Source organism: Oryctolagus cuniculus, chromosome 11 (genome assembly GCF_964237555.1).
Source record: "Oryctolagus cuniculus chromosome 11, mOryCun1.1, whole genome shotgun sequence".
NCBI classification, from domain to species: domain Eukaryota; kingdom Metazoa; phylum Chordata; class Mammalia; order Lagomorpha; family Leporidae; genus Oryctolagus; species Oryctolagus cuniculus.
Window position 1 is genome coordinate 26329878 of NC_091442.1, and position 12430 is coordinate 26342307.

Sequence of the window (12430 nt, forward strand, 5' to 3'; positions counted from 1 at the left end):
GAGGGGGCCGGCATGGCGGCTCACTAGGCTAATCCTCCGCCTGTGGCGCCGGCACCCCAGGTTCTAGTCCCGGTCAGGGCGCCGGATTCTGTCCCGGTTGCCCCTCTTCCAGGCCAGCTCTCTGCTGTGGCCAGGGAGTGCAGTGGAGGATGGCCCAAGTGCTTGGGCCCTGCACCCGCATGGGAGACCAGGAGGAGCACCTGGCTCCTGGCTTCGGATCGGCGCAGCGCGCCAGCTGTAGTGGCCATTCCGGGGTGAACTAACGGAAGGAAGACCTTTCTCTCTGTCTCTCTCTCTCTCTCACTGTCTAACTCTGCCTGTCAAAAAAAGAAAAAAGAAAACTGACAAGGGGAGTCTGTGGGAGAGGTCAGCTGGCTTTCTTGTCGCAGAGGCAGGAGCCAGCCGCCCACCGCACTCGTCCACTGCTTCTTGTACCAGGGAACTAACACAGAAGTCCTCTGTGTTTTGCTTTACTCTTTTGTTAACTCTTTAGCTTGAAACAATTTCAGATTAACAGGAAGTTACAACGGTAGGTAGAAATCCTGTGTACTCTTTGCCCAGTGTCCCTGTATACGACTTTTGCATAACTGTATTACATTATCCAAGCCGGGGCCACAGTGTGTGTAATTCCACACCCCTCGATCCAGGTGTGGGTCAGCACTGGCAATCAACGTGCGGGACGATTTGATCTCGGCACAGAGCTCTCTTATGCGACCCCTTTATACTCCGCACCCTCTTTCGCCTCCGTCCCTAACCTCCGGTCACCGCTCACTGGCTCCGCATCTCTAAAGTCCTGTCATTTTGAGGATATTATGGAAATGGAATCTTACAGGATGCACTGTGTTAACCCGCTTTCCGTCACCATAACAAAATACCTGAAGCTGGGGGCTGCTGGGGAGATGGGGTATTCAGTGCAGGGGTCTGTCTGCAGACCGAGAGTGCAAATCCCATGGCCCTGGCTCAGATCTCACCGTGCCGGGTCCCGGGGTGAGACAGGAAGGCAGGGCGTGGGCACAGGCCAGGCCCGCTCCTCCACGACAACCCTCTCGTGAGAACTAACCACGGTTCTGCAGTGGCCTCCCGAGGCTCCACCTCTTAAAGGTACCATAGCAACTCCCAGAGCCACCACCCTGGGGACCAAGTACCCAATAAGTGGACGCTTAGGGAACACACTCAAACAGCACCCAAACCATGGTGGTGAGATTGTCGCCTCCTTCAAGAGTTTGTTCCTCTAACCGCTGAGAACCGTTCCTTGCTGTAGATGCACCACAGTTTGTTCAACCACCCACCCCCGGTTGGAACACTCTGGCGTTCATCTTGGTTGCTACAGACAAACCTGCCACAGACAGTAGTGTGCTGTTTTTCCATGAACGCAGATGCTCATTTCTTTGCATCAATGCGTGGAAGTCTGATTGCTGTGTCGCTCAGCGAGGGTCACTTCTAAGGAGCTGCCCAGCGCTGAGCGTCTGTGCCAGGAGGGACTCGGCGTCCCGGTTGTCACTGCTCTTAATTTGAGTGTGCTCATGGATGACGTCTTCATTTGAACTTCCCAGACTGCTGCTGATGCTGAACAGCTTTTACCTGCCTTTGCTTTTAAGAACGTCTATCTGGGTTATATATATATATATATATATATATATATATATATATATATATAATTTTGTTTGCATTCCGTGAGAGTTTGTACATTTTGTGGTTAACATATAACAGTTGTATGCATTGATGTGGTCTAACGTGACATTTTAAGACACGTATATAGTGTGTACTTACCAAATCGTGGAAATTGACATTTCCATCTCCTTATCGCATCTTTATATTTTACTCTTCAAGTGTCTTTCTGTGTTGTTTTTTTTTTTTTTTAAAGATTTGTTTATTTATTTGAAAGGAGAGTTAGAGAGAGAGAGAGAGAGAGAGTCCTCCATCTGCTGGTTCACTCCCCAAATAGCCGCAATGGCTGAGGCTGGGCCGATCTGAAGCCAGGAGCCAGGAGCTTCTTCCTGGTCTCCCGTGTGGGTGCAGCGGCCCAAGGACTTGGGCCATTTTCCACTGCTTTCCCAGGTGCATTAGCAGAGAGCTGGATCGGAAGTAGAGCAGCCGAGACTTGAACCAGCGCCCATATGGGAGGCCGGCACCATATGCCACATCGGGGTGGCGACTTTACCGTCTACATCACAGTGCCGGCCCCAGTCTTTCAGTTCTTTATAAAATATGCAGGAGGTTGTTGTAAACCACAGTCTCCCCACTGTCTTCCCTTCTGTCTAACTGTGTTTCGGCAGCCGTCATCCAAACTCCCTCCACCGCTCCCCCTCTCCAGCGTGTCAACTTCGAGTCACCACCACTCCACGCCCAGATAACGCTACTTCTTTTAAAGCTTCCACATGCAAATGAGAACATGCGCTATTTGTCCTTCTGTGCCTGGCTTACTTAATATAAAGTCCTCCTGTTCCATCCACTTGGCTGCAAAGGACAGGATTTCATTTTTCTTTATGATCGAATGACATTTCATCGTGTGCACGGACGTGTTTTCTTTGTCCACTCAGCCGTCCTCGGGCACCAGGCTGTATCCATAGCTTGGCTTTTGCGGTGAGCGCCGCAGTCTACCTGGTGCCATTTCCTGCAGCCGTACACCCAGAAGTGGGGCGGCTGAACAGAGAGGCAGATGATTTCTAGTACTGTTTTCCATAAAGGCTCCGGTAATGTGTGTTCACGTCAACAGCGTTTAAAAGTTCCCCTTCCTCTACATTCTTGCCAGCGTTTGTTCTTCTTCGTCTTTTCAATAATGGACGTTGGACCCGGGGTGAGATGGCTCCTCATTGCTGTTGGCTTTCCATTGCCATGAGTGTATCTCACATGTTGATTGGGTATTTGTATTTCTTCTCTTGAAAAATGGCCATTTAGATCACGTTCCCATTTGAAATTTGGATTATTTTTTCTTGTTGAGTGTTTCGTGTTCTCTGTGTATTCTGGATGTTTATCCTTTGTCAGATGAGTAGTTTGCACACAGTTCCCCATTCTCAGGTCGTCTCTTCGCCCTGGTGTTTCCTTTGCCGTGCAGAAGCTTCTGAGGCTGAGATAATCCCATTTTTTTCTATTTTTGCTTCTGTTACCTGTGATTTGGGGTCTTATTCATGTGATCGTTGGCTGTACCCGCGTCAGGAAGTGTTCCTCCTAGCTGGTGTTCTGGTCATCTCAGAGTTTCAGCTCTTACATATAGGTCTTCGGTCCATTTTAAGTTGATTTTCTATTTGGTAAGAGACAGGGGTCAGTTTTCTATCTTTTGACCACGGAGACACCCGTTCTCCCCCAGTCATTTATTGAAAGCTGCCCCTTCTTCCCTGGATATTTCTGGCAGCCTTGTCAAGAATCAGTTGGGGCCGGCGCCATGGCTCAATAGGCTAATCCTCTGCCTGTGGCACCAGCACCCCAGGTTCTAGTCCTGGTCGGGGGGCCGGATTCTGTCCCGGTTGCTCCTCTTCCAGGCCAGCTCTCTGCTGTGGCTCAGGAAGGCAGTGGAGGATGGCCCAAGTGCTTGGGCCCTGCACCCACATGGGAGACCAGGAGGAGCACCTCGCTCCTGGCTTCGGGTCAGTGCAGTGTGCCGGCCGCAGCAGCCACTGGGGGGTGAACCAATGGAAAAAGGAAGACCTTTCTCTCTGTCTCTCTCTCTCTCTCACTGTGCACTCTGCCTGTCAAAAAAAAAAAAAAAAAGAAGAATCAGTTGGATATATGTGTGTGGGTTTGTTTCTTAGGGGGTGGCATCTATTCTGTTCCGTTGGTCTCTGTTTCTATGCTGGTACCATGCTCTTTGGGTTACTGTAACTGTGTAGTGTGATAGAAATCAGGTAGTGTAATGCCTCTAGGTTCGTCTTTGTGTCAAAGATTGCTTTAGCTATGCAGGGTCTTTTGTGTTTCCCTATGAAATGTAGGATTACTTTTCCTAGTTCTGTGAAGAATGTTGTTGATATTTTGAATGGAGATTGCATTAAATCTATAAATTGCTAACAATGTTAATTCTCCCAGTCCATGAATGTGGAAGGTCTTTCCATCTTTTTGTGTCTTCAGTTTTTTCACCAGTGTTTGGTAATTTTTCTTTATGGATGTTTTTAACTTTCTTGGTCAAACTTATTCCTAGACTATTTTCATCTTTTCGTATTGTGAATGGGATTGCTTTCATGTTTTCCTTCTCATCAAATTCATTTTTGGTGTATAAAAATGCTACTGGTCTTGTATCCTGCAACTCTACTGCATTTTTCAGTTCTAATAATCTTTTCCAGAAGTCTTCAGGTTAATTCTATGTAGAATCATATAATCTGCAAGAGGTATAATTTGATTTCCTCCATTACTACTTGTATGATTTCTTTTTCTTGACAAATTGCTCTAGCTAAAACTTCAGCAATATATTGAATGCGGGTAGTGAGAGGACATCCCTGTCTTATTACAGATCTTAGAGGAAATGTTTCCAGCTGTTTCCCTTTAGAACGGTGTTGGCTGTGGGTTTGTCACACATAACCTTAGTTACGGTGAGGTGCAATCCTTCTCTACCTCATTTGGTCAGGGTTTATCATGAAGCAGTGTTGAATCTTATTAAATGCCACATTGCTCTCATTAAATAGTCTTGACACCATTGTCAAAAATCATTTGACCATGTATGTACAGATTTATTTCTGGTTCTGGTCTATTTTCTCTGTACTGTAGGATTCATTTCAGTAGTAGTTTATCAAGAGTTTTACTTCTATGTTCTATGTTCATAGGAGATCTTGGTCTGTAGTTTGTTTTCTTGTTATGACCTGTTTGGCTCGATTATTAGAGCGACGCTAATTTCATACAGTGAAATGGGAAGGGTTCTGTCTTCTACCTCCGGATGGAATTGTGTAGAATTGGTTTTATTACTTACATAAACATCTGGTAGGATTCAAAAGTGAAACTACCTGGGCCTGTTATGAAGGTTACAAAATATTAGTTAACTATGTCTAATTACGTGTAGAATTATTCAAGTTATACATTTCATTTTCATTCTGTTTGGGCATCTTTCAAGGAATTGGACCATTTCCTCCTACAATAAATACTGTTGGTATACAGTTTGTTGCATTCAGTGATTTGAATGTCCATGGGATTGGCAGTGACAACTTGGCTTTGAATCCTGGGAGTGGTCATCTGAGTCTCCTTTCTTTTATTACTACTTAGCATTGCTAGCGGTGTATTGATTGTGTTTTTGTTTTCAACAAATCTGTCCTTGGTTTGGTTGGAATTTCTCTGTGGTTTTCCCATTTCCAGTATCGTATTCTCTGCTCTAACTTTCAACACCGCATTTCTTCTGCCTGCTTCAATTTCTTTAATTTCCTAGTGTGGAGATTTATAGGGTTTATTTTTTACACCTTCCTTCGACTCTACTATAGCTGTTTAATTAAAATAAGCATCCCTAAGTACTGCTTTATTTGCACCTCACAAATATTACTAAGCTGTGCTTTCATTTTGATTTAGTTCAGAGTATTTATTTTATTTTAAAAATTTATTTTATTTATTTGAAAGAGTTACAGAGAGAAGTAGAGACAGAGAGAGATGTTTTCCATCCATTGGTTCACTCCCCAGATGGCCGCAATAGCCGGAGCTGCACCGATCTGAAGCTAGGAGCCAGGAGCTTCTTCTGGGTCTCCCACTGTGTGTGCAGGGCCCAAGGACTTGGGCCATCTTCTACTGCTTTCCCAGGCCATAGCAGAGAGCTGGATGGGAAGAGGAGCAGCCGGGACTAGAACTGGCGCCCATATGGGATGCCGGTGCTTCAGGCCAGGGTGTTAACCCGCTGCGTCACAGCGCCGGCCCCTAGTTCTGAGTACTTAAACAATTTTCCCTGGAATGCTTTCCTAGACATATGAGTTATTTAGTAGTGTGTTATTTAATTTCAACAAACTGTGAAATTTCCATGACCTTTTAAAATCAATTTCCAGTTTTATTTCATTGTGTTCTAAAATCAAACTTTCTGTTTTTTTTTTTTTTTTTTTTTTTTTTTAGATTTATTTTATTTATTATTTGAAAGCAGAGAGCTGGATTGGAAGAGGAGCAGCCAGGACTAGATCCGGTGCCCATATGGGATGCCGGCACTTTAGGCCAGGGCTTTAACCTGCTGCGCCGCAGCGCTGGCCCCATAAAAATCAAACCTTGTATGATTCTGCTTTCACATTTGCAAAGGTTTTACGGCCCGTATTGTGGTTTACCTGGCGAATGTTCCACGAGCAACTGAGGAGGATGTGCACTCGGCTGTTTTTGAATAGGAGTCTTACAACAATATAATTATAACAGTATCAGCCAGATCGTCTGGATTGGTTATGCTGTTCCGGTCATCCACGCCCATTCTGAATCTGAGTGTCCTGTTTGATTAACTGCTGACAGAGGGCTGTTGAATCTCCTGCTAACACAAGGCATTTATCCATTTCTCCTTTCGTTGCTTTCACTTATTCTTTATGAAGTCCACCTCACTGATGTCCTGTGCATGCCTGTTTTGGATGCATGGCTTCTTGGAGAATTAGCCCTCTCGGGATTATGCAGTGTGACTTTTTATCCCTGATAGTCTTCCTTATTCTAAAATTTTCTTTGCCTTAAATTAATTTTTGCTTTTTGTTGATTAGTGATGGTGTGGTGTATCTTTTTCTATTCCTTTACTTTTACCCTGTCAGTTTCCTTATATTTAAGGTACATATCTTAAGGACACCACAGGGTTGTCCATTTTTCCCCTCTCTGACAATCTCTGCCTCTTAGCATGTATGTTTAGATCCTCACATTTAAATGACTAATGATATATTTTAGTGCAAGTATACTATCTGTATGGACAGAGAAAATGGATCCCAAATATTTCATGTCCTCATCCCCAGAACCTGTGAATATGTTATATCAACCAGAAAAAAAACAATCAGGGTCACCTGTGGAATTATGATTGCTAAGAAGTTAATCTTAATGGTAAGATTTAAAATAAAGTTACAGGGGCTGGCGCTGTGGTGTAGCAGGTAAAGCTGCCACCTGCAGTGCCGGCATCCCATATGGGCACTGGCTTGAGTCCTGGCTGCTCCACTTCTAGTCCAGCTAGCTGCTATGGCCTGGGTAAGCAGTGGAAGATGGCCCATGTGCCTGGGCCCCTGCACCCACGTGGGAGACCCCAAAGAACCTCCTGGCTTCAGATCGGTGCAGCTCCAGCCGTTGCGGCCATCCGGGGTGTGAACCAGTAGATGGAGAACCTCTCTCTCTCTCTCTCACTCTCTGCCTTTGCCTCTCTGTAACTTTGCCTTTCAAATAAATAAATAAATCTTTAAAATAAAATAAAAAGAAAATTGGAGAACTGACACTACCAAATTTTGAGAGAAACTATAAAGCTACAATAATCAACACAGTTTGGTATTGATGAAAGAATAGATAAATAGACAGACTTATAGATATAGATAGGTGAATGAAAAAAGCCAGTAATAAACTGGCATAATTTAGTCAATTGATATTTGACAAGGGAGCAAAGTTAATACAAAGGAGAAGAGAACTTTTCAACCAATGGTGCCAAAACAACAAGCCATCCATGTGCCTAAAAGGGAGAGAGTCGATAGTCTAGACCCAGACTTTAAAATCTTCCCAAAATTTACTCATAAATGGATCACAGGCCTAAATATAAAGTGCAAAAACTGTAAAACACCTAAAGCTAATCTGGGCAAAAATTTAGATTACCTTGGGTTTGACAATGACATTTTAGATGTTAACACAAAAAGCACAATCAATGTATGAAATAAATTATAAGCTGGACTTCACTAACATTAAGTTTTTACTCTGTGCAAGCCGCTGTTAAGAAAATGAAAGACAAACCACAGATTGGGAGAAAACATTTGCCAAAGAGAATTCAGATAAAAGTCCTATTAAAAAATACAAAGAATTCTTAAAAACCCACTTATTTTTTAATGTAGGCATTTACCAATATGAATTGCTCTCTCAGTACAGATTTTGCCAATCTCATAAGTTATGGAATTGTGTGATTTCAGTTTTGTTTGTCTTGAGATATTTTCTAATAGCTCCTTTGATTTCTTCTTTGATTCATTTGTTGTTCCAGAGTGTGTTAGTTTACACAGATACATGAATTTTCCATGTTTCCTACTATTTTAATTTTTGCCCCATTGTGGTCAGAGAAGATACTTGGTTTGATTTCAGTCTCCTGAAATCTATGAAGATGAGCTTTGTGACCTCTGTGTAATTTACTTTGAAGAGTATCCCGTGTGTGCTTGAGAAGAGTGTGTGTTCCGCCGTGGGGTGGGAAGTTCTATATTGGGGGTACTTCAAAAACTTTGTAGAAAAATGGAATTAAAAGATACCTTTATTTTGGTTCAAAAATTTTGAAATCCATGTATAAAATGGAGTCCTCAAAAAGTTTGTGGAAAATGTGTATTATAAAAAAAGAACTATGCATGGATTGTTTTTTGTACCAAAATAAAGTTATCTTTTAATTCCAAATTCCCTCAAACTCTTTAAAGTCTCCTCACCTCTACTCAGCCTATATTATTGTTCCTGTCTCTTGTTTCCTTGTAGGTCTCCTCTCTGGATGTTTTACCTTGTGTTGAAAATTGGGTTGAATTCTCTCACTACTGTTGTATTGCTGTCCATGTCTGCCTTCATGTCTATCAATATTTATGTTGCGGATTTAGGTGCTCTGATGTTTGACATATAAATATCACAATTCTTACATCTTCCTGATGAATTGCCATCTTATCCTTCTATTTTTTAATATTTATTTTGTTTATTTGAAAGTCAGAGTTACACAGAGAGAGAGGAGGGGCAGAGAGAGAGAGAGAGAGAGAGAGAGGTCTTCCATCCGATGGTTCACTCCCCAATTGGCCGCAATGGCCGGAGCTGTGCCGATCCAATGCCAGGAGCCGGGAGCTTCCTCTGGGTCTCCCACGTGGGCACAGGGGCCCAAGGCCTTGGGCCCTCTTCTACTGCTTTCCCAGGCCACAGCAGAGAGCTGGATTGGGAGTGGAGCAGCCAGGACTCGAACCGGCTCCCATACAGGATGCCAGCGCTGCAGGCGGCCACTTCACCCGCTCTGCCACAGTGCTGGCCCCATCTCATCCTTCTAATAATGACTTTCTTTGTCTCTTGTGGCAATTCTGGATGGAAGGCTATTTTGTCTAATATAAGTGTAGCCTATACATCTCTCTTTTTATCATTTGCTTAGAATATCTTTCAATGTCCCTTCACTTTCAGCCTATGTATGCCATTGATTCTAAATTAGTCTCTTACAGACTGCATATAGTTGGATATTGGCTTCTTAAAAAATCCATTCAGTTACTCATGTCTTTTGGTGGTAGAGTTCATTCATTTACATCTATCAAAGTAATAACTGTTAGTGCTACACTTTGATTCCTCTCTCTGGTGTGTGTGTGAGCACATGTGTATTGCTATGGTTATTTTCTTGTAGTTATTTACACAAAACACCCCCTAAGTCTTTTTAAGCTGGTAATTTCAATGTCGTCTGAAAACTACACTTCTACTCACCCTACCATACTTTATGTTGTTGATGTCACACTTTACATCTTTTTATATGTGTATCCATTAGCGACTTTCTATATTGGTAGTTATTTTAATTCTTTTTTTAAAGATTATTTATTTGAAAGGCAGGGTTACAGAGAGGAAGGGATAGAGGGAGAGATCTTCCATCTGCTGTCTCCCTAAGGGGCTGATTTCTATTCTAAAGAAACTGCCTAGTTGCTTGGGCCTGTTCTGTGGTGTAGTGGGTAAAGCTGCTGCCTGCAGTGCCGGCTTCCCGTATGGGCACTGGTTCAAGTCCTGCCTGCTTTACTTCTGATCAAACTCTCTACTATGGCCTGGGAAAGCAGTAGAAGATGGCCCAGGTCCTTGGGTCCCTGCATTCACGCGGTAGACCCAGAGGAGGCTCCTGGCTTCTGGCTTCAGATCGGCGCAGCTCCAGCTGCTGTGGCCATCTGGGGAGTGAACCAGCAGATGGAAGACCTCTCTCTCTCTCTCTCTCTCTCTCTCTCTCTCTGCCTCTGCCTCTCTGTAATTCTTTCAAATAAATAAAGAAATCTCTAAAAAGAAAAAAAAAACTGCATAACACAAATGCTCAATTGCAGTTCCATCAGACGCAGGCCTGCAAGACTAGGGAAATCCACGTGAGTGAGACGTCTCACTGGTGAGGCGGGAAGAAGGGGTAGGACCCCCAACATCATTAGGACCCTTGGGGGACCGACTTCTTTAAAGCTATTTTGTTTTGAGAGAAATAGAGTGAGCTCATTTCCTCTCGCTCCTGGAGAGCTTCGGCCATGACTTCTGGAAAGTCTGCACGGGCTGCAAGAAGGCACCAGGCACCGAGCCTCCTGGCTACTCCGGACGTCCTGGCTCTGCCGGTGCCTTCAGTGTTCTTTGTTAAATGAGGCAGAAGAATGCCCCCTTGGGGAGCACGCTGACATCTGAGAATTTGCTCTACTCTCCCTCCCCCGTTTCTCCTAGGGAGCAGCAACAAGCTCTTCCAGCCTTGAGCTTGGGAGTAGGGCCACCAGGCAATGTGAAACTGCTCGTTTTACCTGTGCCCTGTGGGTGATCTGTTTGTGCTCATCTGGACACTGCAAGTTCACTTGCTGACTGTGTGTAAGGTGTATGAAGCCCATGTATTTCCTATAAACAGATTCAGGAGCACAGTGATTCTTCCCCTCCTCCCACCCTTCCTCCTCCTCCCTCGCCTAGACCCACTGTTCATTTTTACAAAGATGTACTTTCAGTTTACTTTATACTCATAAGATTAACCCTACACGAAGTAAGGAGTTCAACAAACAGTATGATGGAAAAAAACACTCTTCCTCAACAGTCAAGACAAGGGCTGTGAACAATCATGGAATCTCAAAATGTCAGTTTCACTCTGCTATATTACACTTTAGGCACTCTATTAGTGACACTGCAAATTCCTAATTGGATCATTGACTTCTTTTAAATAGACTTGTATGTCTTTGATATGTTCAGCGTTTTATCATTGTTCAATCTGTTTCTGTGGAGGAATGCCTTACTGTCCGACCTCGATGTCCCTTCAGGGACATCACATTCAGTTGTTAAACTCTGTGTCAATTATTTGCTAAATCAAAGGCAAGCAAACTAAATGAACCAAGTAAATAACGGGCTGAGGCAATGAATGGGGCAAGAGGCATCTTGCATGAAAATATCCGACTCCAAATGCCATCTCTGCGGCACTAACAGCCATGGGTCGTGTCCTGGGATGGCAGAGTTGTTGACAAAGCCCTGTCTGTCCCAGGGGCTCTATATTGATATCACCTGTCAAATTTCTTCAGCTGGCTGAAACCTGCCGCAACAGCCCGGGTCACCTGTGGACAGAGGCTCTCCTGTCTGCTGCACATCTGACCTGCTGCTCTGACGCACGGGGCACGAACACGAACACGCAGTTCCTTTCTCGACTCCGTGTAATACCACACAAAGCTGAGGCTAGATGATTGATTAGATGCAGGATTAGATCACGATGTTCCAAGCAAGCAGCCGTGAACTTGGCCCTGCAGCGAGGGCCGCCGTTCTTAGAGGACTCGGTGTGTTATTCGAGATCCGCTGAGGCATGAAGATGGTCTTGGCATTTCCATTTTGGTCATCTTCTTACCTTCCGTTCTCACAGTGGTAGTTTGGGTGCGGCAACTCCCACCTGGGCAATTTCTCCAAACCTTGAAAACTCACAGTGGTGAAATGTGATGCAGTTGAGGTCAAAGATTTTAAGTATAGTATGGAAGGGGGGGGGGGTGGTCATTTGGTAATACCCTTAAAAAGGAGAGAAAAGATTCGAAAGGCGTGTACCCATGATCCTTTGGCATCCCACTTCCTTCTGCATGAAACAGGGTGAGGATGGAGGCAATGGGACCATGTGATAACCACTGGGCAAAAGGACGTGCTCGGCATCTGTTAAAAGAAGTCGCCCGGTGCCTGATGTTGTTATGAAGTTATTATAGCCTCCCTTGAGCTTATGGCGTAGGAGAGAATAAAACATTGTAAAAGACAAGGGTTTTCGTACTTCTCAACATAGACTATTTGCCTCCTAATTAGTAGGTATCAGTGGTCGCGTGATTTAGGGATGTGGCCTTGTTCAAGTTCTAAAGATGCAGTTTTCTTCCTTATTTTTAATTTTCTTTGCCTCCACAGCTGAGGATGAGGGAAAGTTACCATATAATGTTGGTTGGGAAAACATAGTTTTCGTAAAAATTATTTACTATGTGATTTGAAAAACGGGAGACAGGGTGACTGCAGTAGCTTGCAAGCATCCCCTCCCTGTGTCCGATGTCTCCTTGTTACCTTCATTGTTTCTTCTGAGTTTGATTTGCTCCCGTTCTCTGGTTCTGCATTTGTTGCCCATGCTTTTGGGTTGTTAGCCAAAAAATTCTTGCTTACAGCAGTTTCTTAAGTG